Here is a 13,243-nt window from a genome sequence, read left to right as displayed (position 1 = left end):
AAGTGCAAGATTTGGCCTCTTCTTGTATTTCAACTTCAGCAAGCACCATTCCTGATTTCTGTGCTCTGGCTTTATGGAATTCTTCCAGTTTTGCTTGTTGGTTCATGTTTGCTTATTTATATATCATGTCATCTCTCACATCAAGGCACTTATACATGCTACTTTCTCTACCTGAACTGCCATACTTCCTATTTTTTGCCTAGCTAACTCAAATTACATTTTTAAGATTATAAAACTCTTCCTCTGAGAGGTCTTCATGAATCCTCTAGACTGGGTTGAATCCTCCTACTATCCATTACAACAGTTTTCTACATCTTATTTTCAGACTTATGGAAATCTTTTTTTTTTGTAACTTTTCAAATTGAGGTATAACATAACAATAAAGTACACAAATTATCAGGGTATACTTTGATGGACATACACAAAGTAAATCCACATGCATTAACACTTTTCAGACTAAAGCAGAGACTAATTCCAGATTCTCAGAAGGCTCTGTTTTGCTTTCTTTCACTTATTATCCCATCTTCTGCCTTCCATCATCACTGATTCATTTTCCTGTTCTTGAAATTTATATAAGTGGATTATTAGACTTTTTTTGTTTCTAGCTTCCTTTGCTCAGTAATAGGTCATGAAATTTATCCATATTACTATTGTGAGAATGGTTGGTTCATTTTTTTTTTTTTTTTTTTTTTTGCAGTACGTGGGCCTCTCACTGTTGTGGCCTCTCCCGCTGTGGAGCACAGGCTCCGGACGTGCAGGCTCAGCGGCCATGGCTCACAGGCCTAGCTTCTCCGCAGCATGTGGGATCTTCCCCGACCGGGGCATGAACCCGTGTCCCCTGCACCGGCAGGCGGACTCTCAACCACTGCGCCACCAGGGAAGCCCAGTTGGTTCATTTTTATAGCTATACATAGTTCATTGAATTAATACATTACAATTTGTTGTCTATTTTTGATGGAAATTTGGGTTGTTAACAGTTTTTGATTATCAAGAATATAAAGTTCCTAAGAACAACCTTGCACATGATTTTTGGTACACATATATATGCATTAATTTTGGATATCTATGTGGCAGTATATCATTAGTCTTTTTGTTTATGCTTGTGCCAATGCTATACTGCCTTACCTACTGTAGCTTTACAGATAGTTTTGATATGTCATAGTGTAAATCCTCCAGCTTTGTCCTTCTTCAGTATAGCCTTGGCTACTCTAAGTCCTGTCCTTTTCCATATAAATTTTAGAGTTAGCTTGTCAATTTTCACCAAAATCCTGAGATTATGACTGGAACTACATGGATTATACAGATAAAGTTAGAAAGACTTGTTAATGATATTAAATCTTCAAATCCATGAACATGAATATCTCTTCATTTATTTAGGTCTTCTCTAATTTCTCACAGTAATACTTTGTAGTTTTCAGTGTAGAGGTCTTGTATTTTATTTTATTTTTTTTTACTAGATTTGTTTCTAAATCTTCTATGCATTTTGGTGATATTATAAGTGCTACTTAATTTTTTTTTCCTTTTCCACTTGCTTTTTGCTATTCAATAGAAACATTTGATTTAGGCATATTGATCTTTACCCAACATCTTTGCTAAATTCACTTATTAAATTGGATAGCTTATATATTATTTTGATTCTTCTATATATATAATCATCACATCTGCAAATAAAGACAGTTTACTTCCTCTTTGACATTCTTAATGTATTTATTTTTTTGCTACATTGCTCTGCTAGTACTTCCAATACAATGTTGAATACAAGTGGTGATAGTGGACTTCTTCATCCTATTCCTGACATCTGGGAGAAAACAGTCAACATTTTTTGCTATCAGTAGTCTTTTATAAAAATATATTTACCAGGATATTTCATTCTTAGTTTGCTGAGAATTTTATCAAATATATTTATTGAATCCATAGGGATAATTTAGGAGGGTTCATCTTTATTAGGTTAATGTGGTAAATTACAGAGATATTTTGGCCTTACTTTCTTCATTATTTTTTTCATTTTTTATTTCATTAATTTTTGCTTTTATTTGTATTACTTCCTTCTTTCAAGTTTGGAGGGTTTTATTTGCTTTTTTTTTTTTTTTTTCTGGTTTCTCCTTGAGTTAGAAGCTTAGATACTTGATTTCTAACTCTTCCTTTTTTTTTTTCCTAATATATGCGTTCAGACGTTCATAGCTTAAGATTACCATTTACTCCTACAGGGATGGAATTGAAATTCTATCTACTTAGATCCTAATTTAGCTATTATTTTAATTCTAGAACTCCTGTTCTAATACATTGCAATTCTCTGTTTAAATTCTGCATCTTTTCATTTATTTTATTCACAATTTTAATCACAGTTATTTTAAAGTCTGTGTCTGGATATTATATATATATATATTTCCAATATGTCTAGATTACTTGAAGATCTATATTTTTGTATTTATTAGATCCTATTTTTTGGTATTTCTGGTAATTTTGGATTGAATAGCAAACATCGGGTATTAAAAAAAATGTAGATTCTTGTTGATGTTACCTTCTTGCAGCAAATATTTAAATTATTCTGGCAGACAGACTTTTACTCCACCAGCAGTTGAGATGGGTTGAGGATTTACTTCCTGCTTTGGGATGACCGCACTATTCCTCATTTGCTCTCACTGCTAGAGTTTCAGCTGAATGCCTGCCATATTTACCAGGGCCCCTCCTCCTTGGGCCCTGAACTCTAATTTTTTTTTTTTTTTTTTTTTTTTGCGGTACGCGGGCTTCTCACTGTTGTGGCCTCTCCCGTTGCGGAGCACAGGTTCCGGACGCGCAGGCCCAGCAGCCATGGCTCAAGGGCCCAGCCTCTCCGCGGCATGTGGGATCTTCCCAGACCGGGGCACGAACCCGCGTCCCCTGCAGCGGCAGGGGGACTCTCAACCACTGCGCCACCAGGGAAGCCCTGAACTCTATTTTTTTTGCCTTTCAAGCCATGTTTCCCCTCTGCCCCTAACACTGCAATATAGGAATTAAGAAATAAAACAGAAGGAAAATGCAAAGATAAATAAAAAGCTCACACAAATGGTTTTTCTTATTTCTGTGATCTTGATCCCACCAGGCCTGGCACTCCTAGTTACACAGTAATGTCTTTAAAGTACCATATTTTTAAGAAATTTTTATCCAACTTTTAATTTTTTCTCAGCAGGAGGATTTTTTGAAATACTTCACAGCTGGAGTCAGAAATCACTTGTAATTATTTAATTACATGTTTGATGCCTGATTTCATTGCAAGCTTTCAAGCTCCCTAAGGTTAGGGACTGTGTCTGCTTTACTCAATACCCTTTCTAAAACACCAATCATAGCACCTGGCAAATGGGGTGCAATTGAGAAACATTCACAGTACACCCACTAAACGACTGAGTCCCTCCATTTAAAGGCAGAAGTAGAAAGCAGAGCCAAAAGGTTTGAAAAAAATTTGCAGAAAATAGAAGGGAAGCCTGTTGAGAAATATTTAGTTTCTTTGTATGTTTAAAAAGATATAATAACACTACTGTTTAGGGACACATAGGTTGAGGGTTAAGAAAGGGCTCTTGTTTTGAAAATTATTGATAATCTTGAAGGAAGCATTTACAGGAAAGAAGTGGGCAGAAAAAAATGTAGATTGAGGAGTGATTGGTAGATGAGAAAACCTGTAACCATTGGGAAAGTCTTCTTTTTTAAGAGGACTGATGATGAGGAAAAGATACAAAATAGAGTTAGATTTATAAGCACATGTTGAAATGTAAAGGTAGCCACTAGAAATGCAGAAATGAGAGGCAGAACATCTAAGCCTCTAGACAGAGAAGAAAGGCAACTAAAAAAAACCAAACAAACAAAGGTCAGAACTTCATAGACTGAATAAAATAAAGTGAATGATCAGAGGGATATGAGGTAGAGAGGTTATAAAAGAATATCATCAAGATTTATGTGGTTTAGGCATATAAAATACATAAATGAATGGAACAGCACATAATTCAAAATCCCGAATTTTAAAATGTCAGCCATAAATGCATATATAATAATGACCATTATGATATTGTGTGCTAATTCCTGCATTGAAACTTTACAATAATCCATTTTAGAGATGAAGAAACTGAGCTGGAGAGTGGGGAAGTGACTCATGCAAAGTTAAACACCAGCACGTAGAGGAGCCAGATTTTCAACTTGGGGAGTCTGACTCCAAAACCTGCACTCTACCACTGCCATTGCTGTCTTCCTTCTGAACTAGAATGTCGACGTCAATACCTCCATTGCCCTTGAAATAGAATTCAATCAATTTGATGCTGTTAATCCATCCATAGCATTGATCACTGCTGTTTATAAAGCACTTTCAAGATTAAAAATGTTTTTTATTGTACTATATATGTTTATTATGACTGTCATCCTAAACCTATCGCAATAAGCCCTAATGATATGTATAGGTAAAAGTGTCAAAATATTCATTAACCTCAAAATTTAATAAGCCTAAGGAGATCCTGTGTCTAAGACACGTGCAACATCTTGTTTCCAGCAATACCATGTGACAGCTGCAGTGGGACAGAAAACGGCTCTAGCTATAATAATCGACAGAGAAGTAACTTCACCAGCAACTAAGGGTCATTAATAAGAATTTTTTTGTCTCTAATACTATATAGCTTAAAACATACTTTCTTATACATCTGAGGCCAATAGAGACTAAACAAATTGAGTTATCACTCTAAACTGTCAATACTTCCAAAAGGGTAGCTCTCAACATTTTGTGATGTATTCTCACGCATTGCAAATCTCATCATTAAGTAATTCTCATAGCTAAGCAATCTTTCTTATGGATTTTTCATTTTCTACCTAACTAACTCCTTTAGTGAATTCTTTATTCAACATTTATTGAACATCTAGTACGGATCCTAGGATGTGCAAGGCACAAATGTTATAACTGAAGAAAACAGTCATAACTTCAGCCTTTTGGGGATATAGATAAGTGAACAAGCAATTGTAACGGCATGTGATAAAGGTTAAAACAGAGATTCTTGGTTTCTGTGGTAGTAAGTTAGAGAGGCCCCTAATCTAGGTTTGGCATGGAGTCGGGAGAGGTTGTTGGGAGGCTATTTAAAGGAATAGCTCAGTTGACACTTCATTGATGAGTAGGAATTAGCCAGGTAACAGGAAAAAGAAGCACTTGCAAGTAAAGGGAGGCATTTCAGGGAAAGGCATCAATATCTTTAAAGACCTGGACATTCAAGAGAGTGGGGTAGATTCAAGCAGCTGGGACCGGAAGATGGCTGTAGAGCTGGAGAGTAACACAGGAGGTATATGAAGAGGTGAGGCTGAACGGTAAGCAGGGAAGCAGAAGAGACTTCATGCAGGGCATCTTTATGAGAAACTTCTGAAAGGTTTTTAGCAACGTGATAAGAAACATTAGTAGTTAAAAAAATAGCCTGTAAAAGAGTGAAACTTTTGATTTAGAGACCCACACATAGACCTGGACAAGGAAGTAGCTATAGGACTAGTGGATATTTCCAAGACATGTATCAGAGGCATAATGGCTAGCGGAGGACCAATTGATGGAATGTGAGGAAGAGAGTGAGAAGTGGTATTCAGGGACATCTCCCAGGTTTCTGTCTCAGGCACCCAGTTATATTCACTTTGGTAAACACAGTGGTAAACACAGAAGAAGGAACGTATCAGGGGAAGGGGTGGATGTGAAGAGATGCAGAAGCCAAGAAAGAGGCATCTACAGTTTTTTTCCGTTTTCTGCCTCGTTGGATGGAAGGACCATTAAATTATTCATTCTCATGAACTTCCCATAAGTCCTTATCTTTCCTTTATGAAATTCTCCTAGGGCCCATTTTATTTGTGGGGATGACATGGCCACCGCTGCCAGAGATGACTTAAATGACCCGAATGATTAAGCAGGCGTTTCTTCCCCCTTCAGCCTCCTCCTGCACCTCTTCAGAGGTTGCACTTAAGGTCAAAGAACCTCCAAACTGAGACTGGGCCTCAGTCAAGGGAATGTACCTAACTGAGTTTCCTTTCTTGAAACTCCAAACCAGCCTGAGGGCGATGTTTGTGAGCTTCCTACAACGTACACACCTTAAATAAGGTCTTCATAATATTTCTCGAAATTTCCCCACTCCAAAGGAACTCTTAGTGCATGATCTCATAAAACATTTCTTCAGGCCACTAGAATTCGGTTTTGAAAGATCCAGAATTTTGACAATGATATTATTGGAATCCTTTCTATCTGACTGGAAATGAAGTTAATCTTTTTTTTTTCCCCAAACATTTTAACGTAAAATTACATGTGTATTTTTTTTCAAATTTCTTAAATTGATGTATAGTTGATTTACAATGTTGGGTTAATTTCTGTTGTATAACAAAGTGATTCAGTTACACATATACACACATTCTTTTTTATATTCTTTTCCATTATGGTTTATCACAGGATATTGAATATAGTTCCCTGTGCTGTACAGTAGGACCTTGTTGTTTATCCATCCTACCTATAATAGTTTGTATCTGCTGATCCCAAACTCCCAATCCTTCCCTCCCCCACTCCCCTCTCCCTTGGCAACCACAAGTCTGTTGTCTATGTCTGCGAGTCTGTTTCTGTTTCGTAGATAAGTTCATTTGTGTTATACTTCAGATTCTGCACGTAAGTGATATCATACCGTATTTGTCTTTCTCTTTCTGACTTTGAAGTTAATCACAATACTTTTTTATGGGTGTTATATTTAACCTGATATAAAATAATTGTAACTATAGATCTTTAAATATTTTAATTATTTTTTCCCAAGAAAATATATACAAAATTTTTCACTTTATTCAATCAAAAAGCAATCAGCTCATAGGTGCTAGTTTCACTATCACTGCTGACCATTATGATTCTTTTTCTGCTCGAAGTTCCTCTTTCTACTCATTTAAATTGGATGAAAGGAGAACTAAAATTAGTCTTTTTTTTGATGCAGAATGTCATGAAGAGACAGAAACATTTTTCTTTCGCAACAAAGCCTTAAATAAGATTCCAAAATGGCCAATGTATTGTAAGAAAAAGACACTGGGTAATTTAAGTACCGTAGGTAAATTTGAGACTACTAGGAAACCCAGGGACAGGGTGGAAAGCCTGTGTTTGACAGTATGGCACGAGTATGTGAGAACACACGTACAGTTGTATAGCAGGCAACAATACATCTTTTTTTGGTAATAAAAGAGATGGGGAAAGCAGATGCTTTAAGCTGGTTAAAAGAGTGTTAGCAGCTAACAACAGTTTGTTTCAAGGAAAAGATTATTCTATTGTATTGGCATGGTCAATGTTGGGGTGACTTTCTGGCCACCTAAGGCTCTGTTGAGCAGAAAAGATGCTATTTCAAGATACTTTCACTTATCAAGCATTACCACCTACTTTGTTGTGTTGGTTTCTCTCATTTATTTTATCTGAGCTCCTTTCTACTTATCTTTAGGCTTCCTGGCATTAGGGCGGAAGAAAAATGTATCATTAATGATGAAATTATGTTAATATTTTTTTTTTAGAACTAGACTTTAGACCAGGGATAGGCAAGCTACCAGTCTGTTGCCCATTTTTGCAAATAAAGTTTTATCGGAACCTGGTTACCCTTATTTTTTTACATATTGTCTATGGATGCTTTCATGCTACCATGACAGAGCTAAGTAGTTGTGACAGAGATCTCTTGGCCCATAAAGTCAGAAATACTGTTTGGACCTTTAAAGGAGAATTTTGTAACCCCTGCTCTAGATTGACTTTGTGAGAAGTTTACAAAAAGGAAAGGGTTCTTCATGCAAAGGCAAATTTGCAATTGCATTCATTTTGACCACCTGAGCAATATCAAAGCCCCCAAAAGGTCTAAAAATTTTGGTGAGACAAAAATCCCTGTGTTGAAATGATTATTTTGTGCAATCTGAGATAAAATTCCAAAGTGAAACGACTTACTTCCAAACCAACCCGACCATTAACTTTCCAAACACAAGGCAACATTACAGAAATGTGCTTCAAAATTAGTCACCTTAAAGATGCAAGGTTAAAACAAATGCAGCCCTTGTAAATTGGCCTTTCTGATGAAGTTGATGAATGGGGAAAAAGCACGGTCCTCTGCCACCCTTCAGTGTCATCTGAAAGCATTTCCTAAGAACTTACTTGGACCTCTCTACTGAAGGTAATAAAAACTAAGCAATTTTAATATTCACTTCTGAATATCTCTAGTTATCATCGGTTAGTCTGACTTCTGTTATTCTAAGAAGATATGTATTTGGATCCTTGTCTCTCTCAGTCCATAAAGGTGAGCTCAACCAGACAGTCACATCTCTTCTGATTCAGTTGCATCAGAAATACCCATGGATCCCCGGCATTGCCCAAGACCCACTTCTTTACTTTGCTCTCAAGTTCCGTGTTCTTACTCTTGCCTTTGTTTTTCTGTATCATTATTGCCTGTTTGTTAAACTGCTAGGCCATATAGTCGATTCATAGAGCTGCTTTTCAATAACTGTGGCCAAAATCTAACATCAAAGCTTAAATAACTTTGTGGTTTAAATAGGCTTTGAAAAGACTTGGTGTTTTATTTAGTGTTTTTTTTTTTTTTTTTTTCCTAAGTACTTTCTGGCAAAACTACTTGCTCCCAGTCAGAGGAAAACAAATAGTGGGACACCAAGGGTGTTGAAGGTCAGAATTAATATGCTTTTACTAATTAGTGTATCGAAGGAGTTTGCCCTACTTATACCTGTACTGTAACTGCTTAGAATCAGCTTTCCTTTAATGCAGTGTTTTAGTGCCTCAGTTCACTGAAAATAATACAAAAATAATAAAGCATAAATATCATACAGTAAAATGTAAAATATACGCTTTTAAAAGATATTGATTTGGGGGGTTGCATTTCTCTTTTCATGGGTCGGTAATTAATTGTATTTCTGGATCGTGAGGCATTTTAGTTCGGCCATTTTGGGGAAGGCAAATACTAAGAGACAAACATGTAAGACAATCATTTGGTGTCCTTGAACGGCATTATTATGAAGAAAGTGTACAGAGTTCTCATCTGCAAGATATTCAACATCAGTCATCACATTTTTCATGAAGACAAATAAAAGGGAATTACATCCAGGTGCACATGTGTGTTCATCTCCCCAGTGGGTTGCTACAAAGATCTCTGCAAAGGCAGTTCCTGATTTCTGGGCAGGTTCACCAGTAAAGGCAGTTTAAAAGGCTGGTGTGATTGGCGTCTGGATACTACAATAGTCAAACCTTCCCCCAAATGATCATGGACCTGTTTTCCCTAATAGGAAAAACAAGTGACAAGGAGAGAGAGGGTCACCTTTGGAATGCCAAACTGAGCAGTATTTTAGTTTGCTGTTTTTACCAGCTTCCCTTTGATTACTAGCAAAATTCTTTGTGTAAGTGGATTTATTCTGCATTCCTGAAAATAATAAGCAAAAAATTTTTTTTCTCTCCAGAAACACGGTGATAGCTCCTTCCTGTTGTAGGTGGGAGGGATGCTCTATCTGCTATTCCTGTTTTGGAAGGACAAAGTACTGTTAACCCCGTGTAATCAGGGGACTATTTCATTATGAGTGTTCACATGATTTTCTAGTTCCAAGATCATGAAATTATGTTGAACTTGTGTCTTCTTTACACCCTCTGATATAACTCAAGAACTGAATATCCATTTTATATTGAGTAATTTTCCCCACATCACTTAAGTTATCCCTAGAAGTTAACTTATTCCCATAAATTCTTCAGATTAGTAGAGAGAAAGCTTACATTTCTGTAAACCTTAAATTGTGAATATATTATATGAAAGAATCATAAAACAATTAAAAATCTAAGTGTTTTTAAACTCACAGATGCCTTAGTGATAACTTCTATTTTGAATTTTTGAGGCTACTTAAATAACCTGTGCTAACTGATTTGGAATTTTAGAAGTTAAAGGAATTGGCCAAGCCTCAGTTTAATAGATGAGCATGATAAGACCCAGAGGAAAGTAGTTTATATAGTGTCTCAACACTAGGTAGATTAATTTAACTGTTTTCAATAACAAAATTAAATATCACATTTTAATATAGAAATTGCACATTACTCGTACCCCAGATACAACATTTAGGCAAACATATCTTGTATGTGCAGCAGCAGACGAATTAATAGAATGTTGATTTTATGACTTGCAGAAGACTTTTAGAAAATCTCCTGTCTCATAGTAGGCACTTAATAAATATTTGTTCAATGAGTGATAGCTGATAGCTAATGTTTAAAGACTATAAAGTAATCTGTGTGGCAGATACTGTGCAAAGTTCATTAGGTGAGCTATCTCCTTTAATCCTTACCTACCTGCTAGATATCAATATTGTAAGTAGTATTATTATGCCAATTTGAAAGAAAAGGAAACAGAGGCACACAAGTGATTAAGTGGTTTGTCTAATTACATTTAACTAATAAATAATGGGGCATAGATCTGAAACTCCTGTTAGTCTGTTCCCAAAGCCCTCATCCTTAATCATAAAGAAATGGGGGAGTTATTTATACTATGATGTAAATGACTGATAATACACCCTTCCTGGAAATTAGATTTTTGAAAGAACACTTGTATCAGAAAGGAAAAGCGATCAAACGTAAATCCTACAAAAGATTCATCTGGTTCATTTTTCGGCCCCAAAGTAGATTTTGACAGAGTTCATTTATAATACTAAGCTTACTGATTTATACAGTAAGCAACACAGACATATATTCATATGTTTGAATTGTTTTCATTCTATCATATGAGGTAACATATTTAAAGCAAATATGGAAGGGGGGGAGTTATATGAGAGATTCCTTTCTTGAACTGTAATAATGAGATAGTTTATACCTAGACTTTCAACATATTGCTATGACCATGGAATGAATGTATTTACAAATCCTGTCATTGATGGGTGAACTCTCACATTTTTTCCTTACATAAAATATGTATAATAATACACATCACTGTATATTTGTTTTTCAGTCATTTGATATCTCCATTCATATTTCAGGAATCATTTTTAGTTAGAGTTTGAGATTCTGAAATGAATCAAAATAAAAGATATCTTAGTTCTTCTTATAATTATTGACTTTTTAAATATAATTCATCATCTTAGAGATGATCAGGATTTGCTCATTAAATTTGCCTTAGAATATAAAAACTGCATGAAATTTATAGGAACGTGAGTTGAAAGCACTGTTTGACACACAGCACTTCAGCCCACTTAAAATAATTTTGTTTGATGTTAAAAATCTAGCTTTAGGCACACTCTAGAATTAATTGCTATGGAAAAAAAAATCTTATCCCCAGATGTCTTTGGAGATGCAAGTAATAAATAATGCCAATACTATTTCTGTTTGCTACCTGAAAAGCCAAAAAACCGAAAGACAAATCCAAAAAGTTTAGCAGTGTTGAGTAAGGTTTATTTGGGTGATCATTATTTCATCTTCCATCCTCATTTATTACTTTTAGATACTTATTATTCCACAACTTCCAAGCTACTGTCCACAGAATTATCCCTCCCGCTCTGTGGCAAAGCACCAGCTTTTGAACCAGAAGCTTCCAAATTCACATTTCACCTCCAAAATTCAGTAGCTGTGGCACCATGTGGGAGCCAGTTATTGGAACCTCACTTCCTCATGTTCCATGAGGGGAAAAATATCTACCTTCTAATGCTGCAGAGGGATTGGATGAAAGAATATACAAGTAAAACAAGTGCATGATGCTAATAATACATTTACCTTTCTACATAAGAAGATCCAAGTTGAAGGAAAGCTATTGATTGAGTTGGTTTTGTAAACTTGTCCCGGTTCATTAATTGGGGAAATTTTGTTAAACCATAACCTGCTTCAATAAAAGTATCCAGCCGAATCTGCCAGGTGAGCCAAAGGGTCAAACCAATAACTTGATGGAGACCTGGTTACTTTAACAGTTAAGAGAGACTCGAAAGTAAGCCAAGCTTCTCATAAAAAGGAGGTAGCGAGGCCCCAGAACATGCCTGAATGCAGAAGAACTGCTTATTCTCCAGGAATCGCCAAAGCTCTAGGGAGTTGTTCAAGCTCAAACTGTGATCTCCCTGTCTTGTCCTTCAAATGCTGTGGACTCCAAACACATTTTCTGTGCAGCTGGAGGCTTTGTTATAGACAGAAGGATCCTGCTTAGGGAGGCCAGTGTTTACGGCCTAACTTTCTTAAAGAGGAATTTGGAAAACTTCCCAGACCCTGCATCTGCCCCTAGCCCTTGCACCTCGGAGTCTGAGGCCGGCTAGGGAGACAGCGCAGACGACTAAATTTATTAACAGCCGACGGGCCACTCTATCTTTCACAGCAACAACAGTAGGTGATCCCATCAAAAACCTGTCTGCTGGCTAGCCAGCAAATCCGAGCTGACATGCCTGCCGCAGCGAGACCCAGATGAATGGAAACGAAGGCTGTTTCCTCGAAGAAACACATCACAAGCCAAATGTTGGACCAGGAAGTCAGTTCTAGTTCCATTTGAGAAAAAGCCTTTGACTTTTTTTCCATAGGTTCTTTCCCAGATACTTATGTTTCCTTTTCTTCCCTTTCTTTGACTTTTACGAATATTAAGTAGAAGTCGAGCGTTTTAGGGGAGCTCAATGGTTGAATTTCTAATACTCAGTGAGGAGGTGGATATACTAGTCCAGTGGTTAAGCGTGCATTAATCTTAATATATCACAGCTAGAACATAATCATGACTCGTTACAAATATACATCAGCAGCCAGCCTCACTTAAAAGCAAACTATTTACCATTCTAAGTAAAAATAAAATACGTGAGCTACGTTTTATAGTTCAAATTCCATTTCATTGTCCTCAACATACGCAGCATCGGAAAGACTAGCTATTTGCTCCAAAATGACTTTCTCATGGATTAAATTAATATCATTATGAGTTTACAGAGTAACACATATTATATACTTTAAAAAATTTTAATGGGAAATAAAGTGTGTATCATGAATAATGAGAGTTTTCTACGTCTGTAGTGAAATAGTGCTTTTAAAAAGTGTAATTCATAGAGATAACTGGACTTCCAGAATACTGTAATACCAGTCAGACCAGAAATTGAGTGAGACGTGTGAGGTTGGCTCACACAGTGAGGATTGGATCCTGTCTTTATTTAAAATTCTTATATTTTACTGGGGATTTTTTTGCATTGATTTTTATTTTAAAAATATTGTATTAAAATATCATTTACATGGATTACTGAGTTTTGGGTGCCTTTAAATTTTGTGCCTTGCTTGCCTTAC

The 13,243-nt window shown here is 36.2% G+C and overlaps 1 protein-coding gene across 1 annotated transcript in view; it reads right to left on the bottom strand.

The window, feature by feature from the left end:
- Positions 1-13,243, bottom strand: part of USH2A (usherin) — a 770,355-nt gene that overhangs the window by 538,716 nt on the left and 218,396 nt on the right. The window lies entirely within an intron of this gene.

This window comes from Pseudorca crassidens, chromosome 2 (assembly GCF_039906515.1).
Source record: "Pseudorca crassidens isolate mPseCra1 chromosome 2, mPseCra1.hap1, whole genome shotgun sequence".
NCBI lineage: Eukaryota > Metazoa > Chordata > Mammalia > Artiodactyla > Delphinidae > Pseudorca > Pseudorca crassidens.
This window is presented reverse-complemented; position numbering and strand designations above follow the sequence as displayed.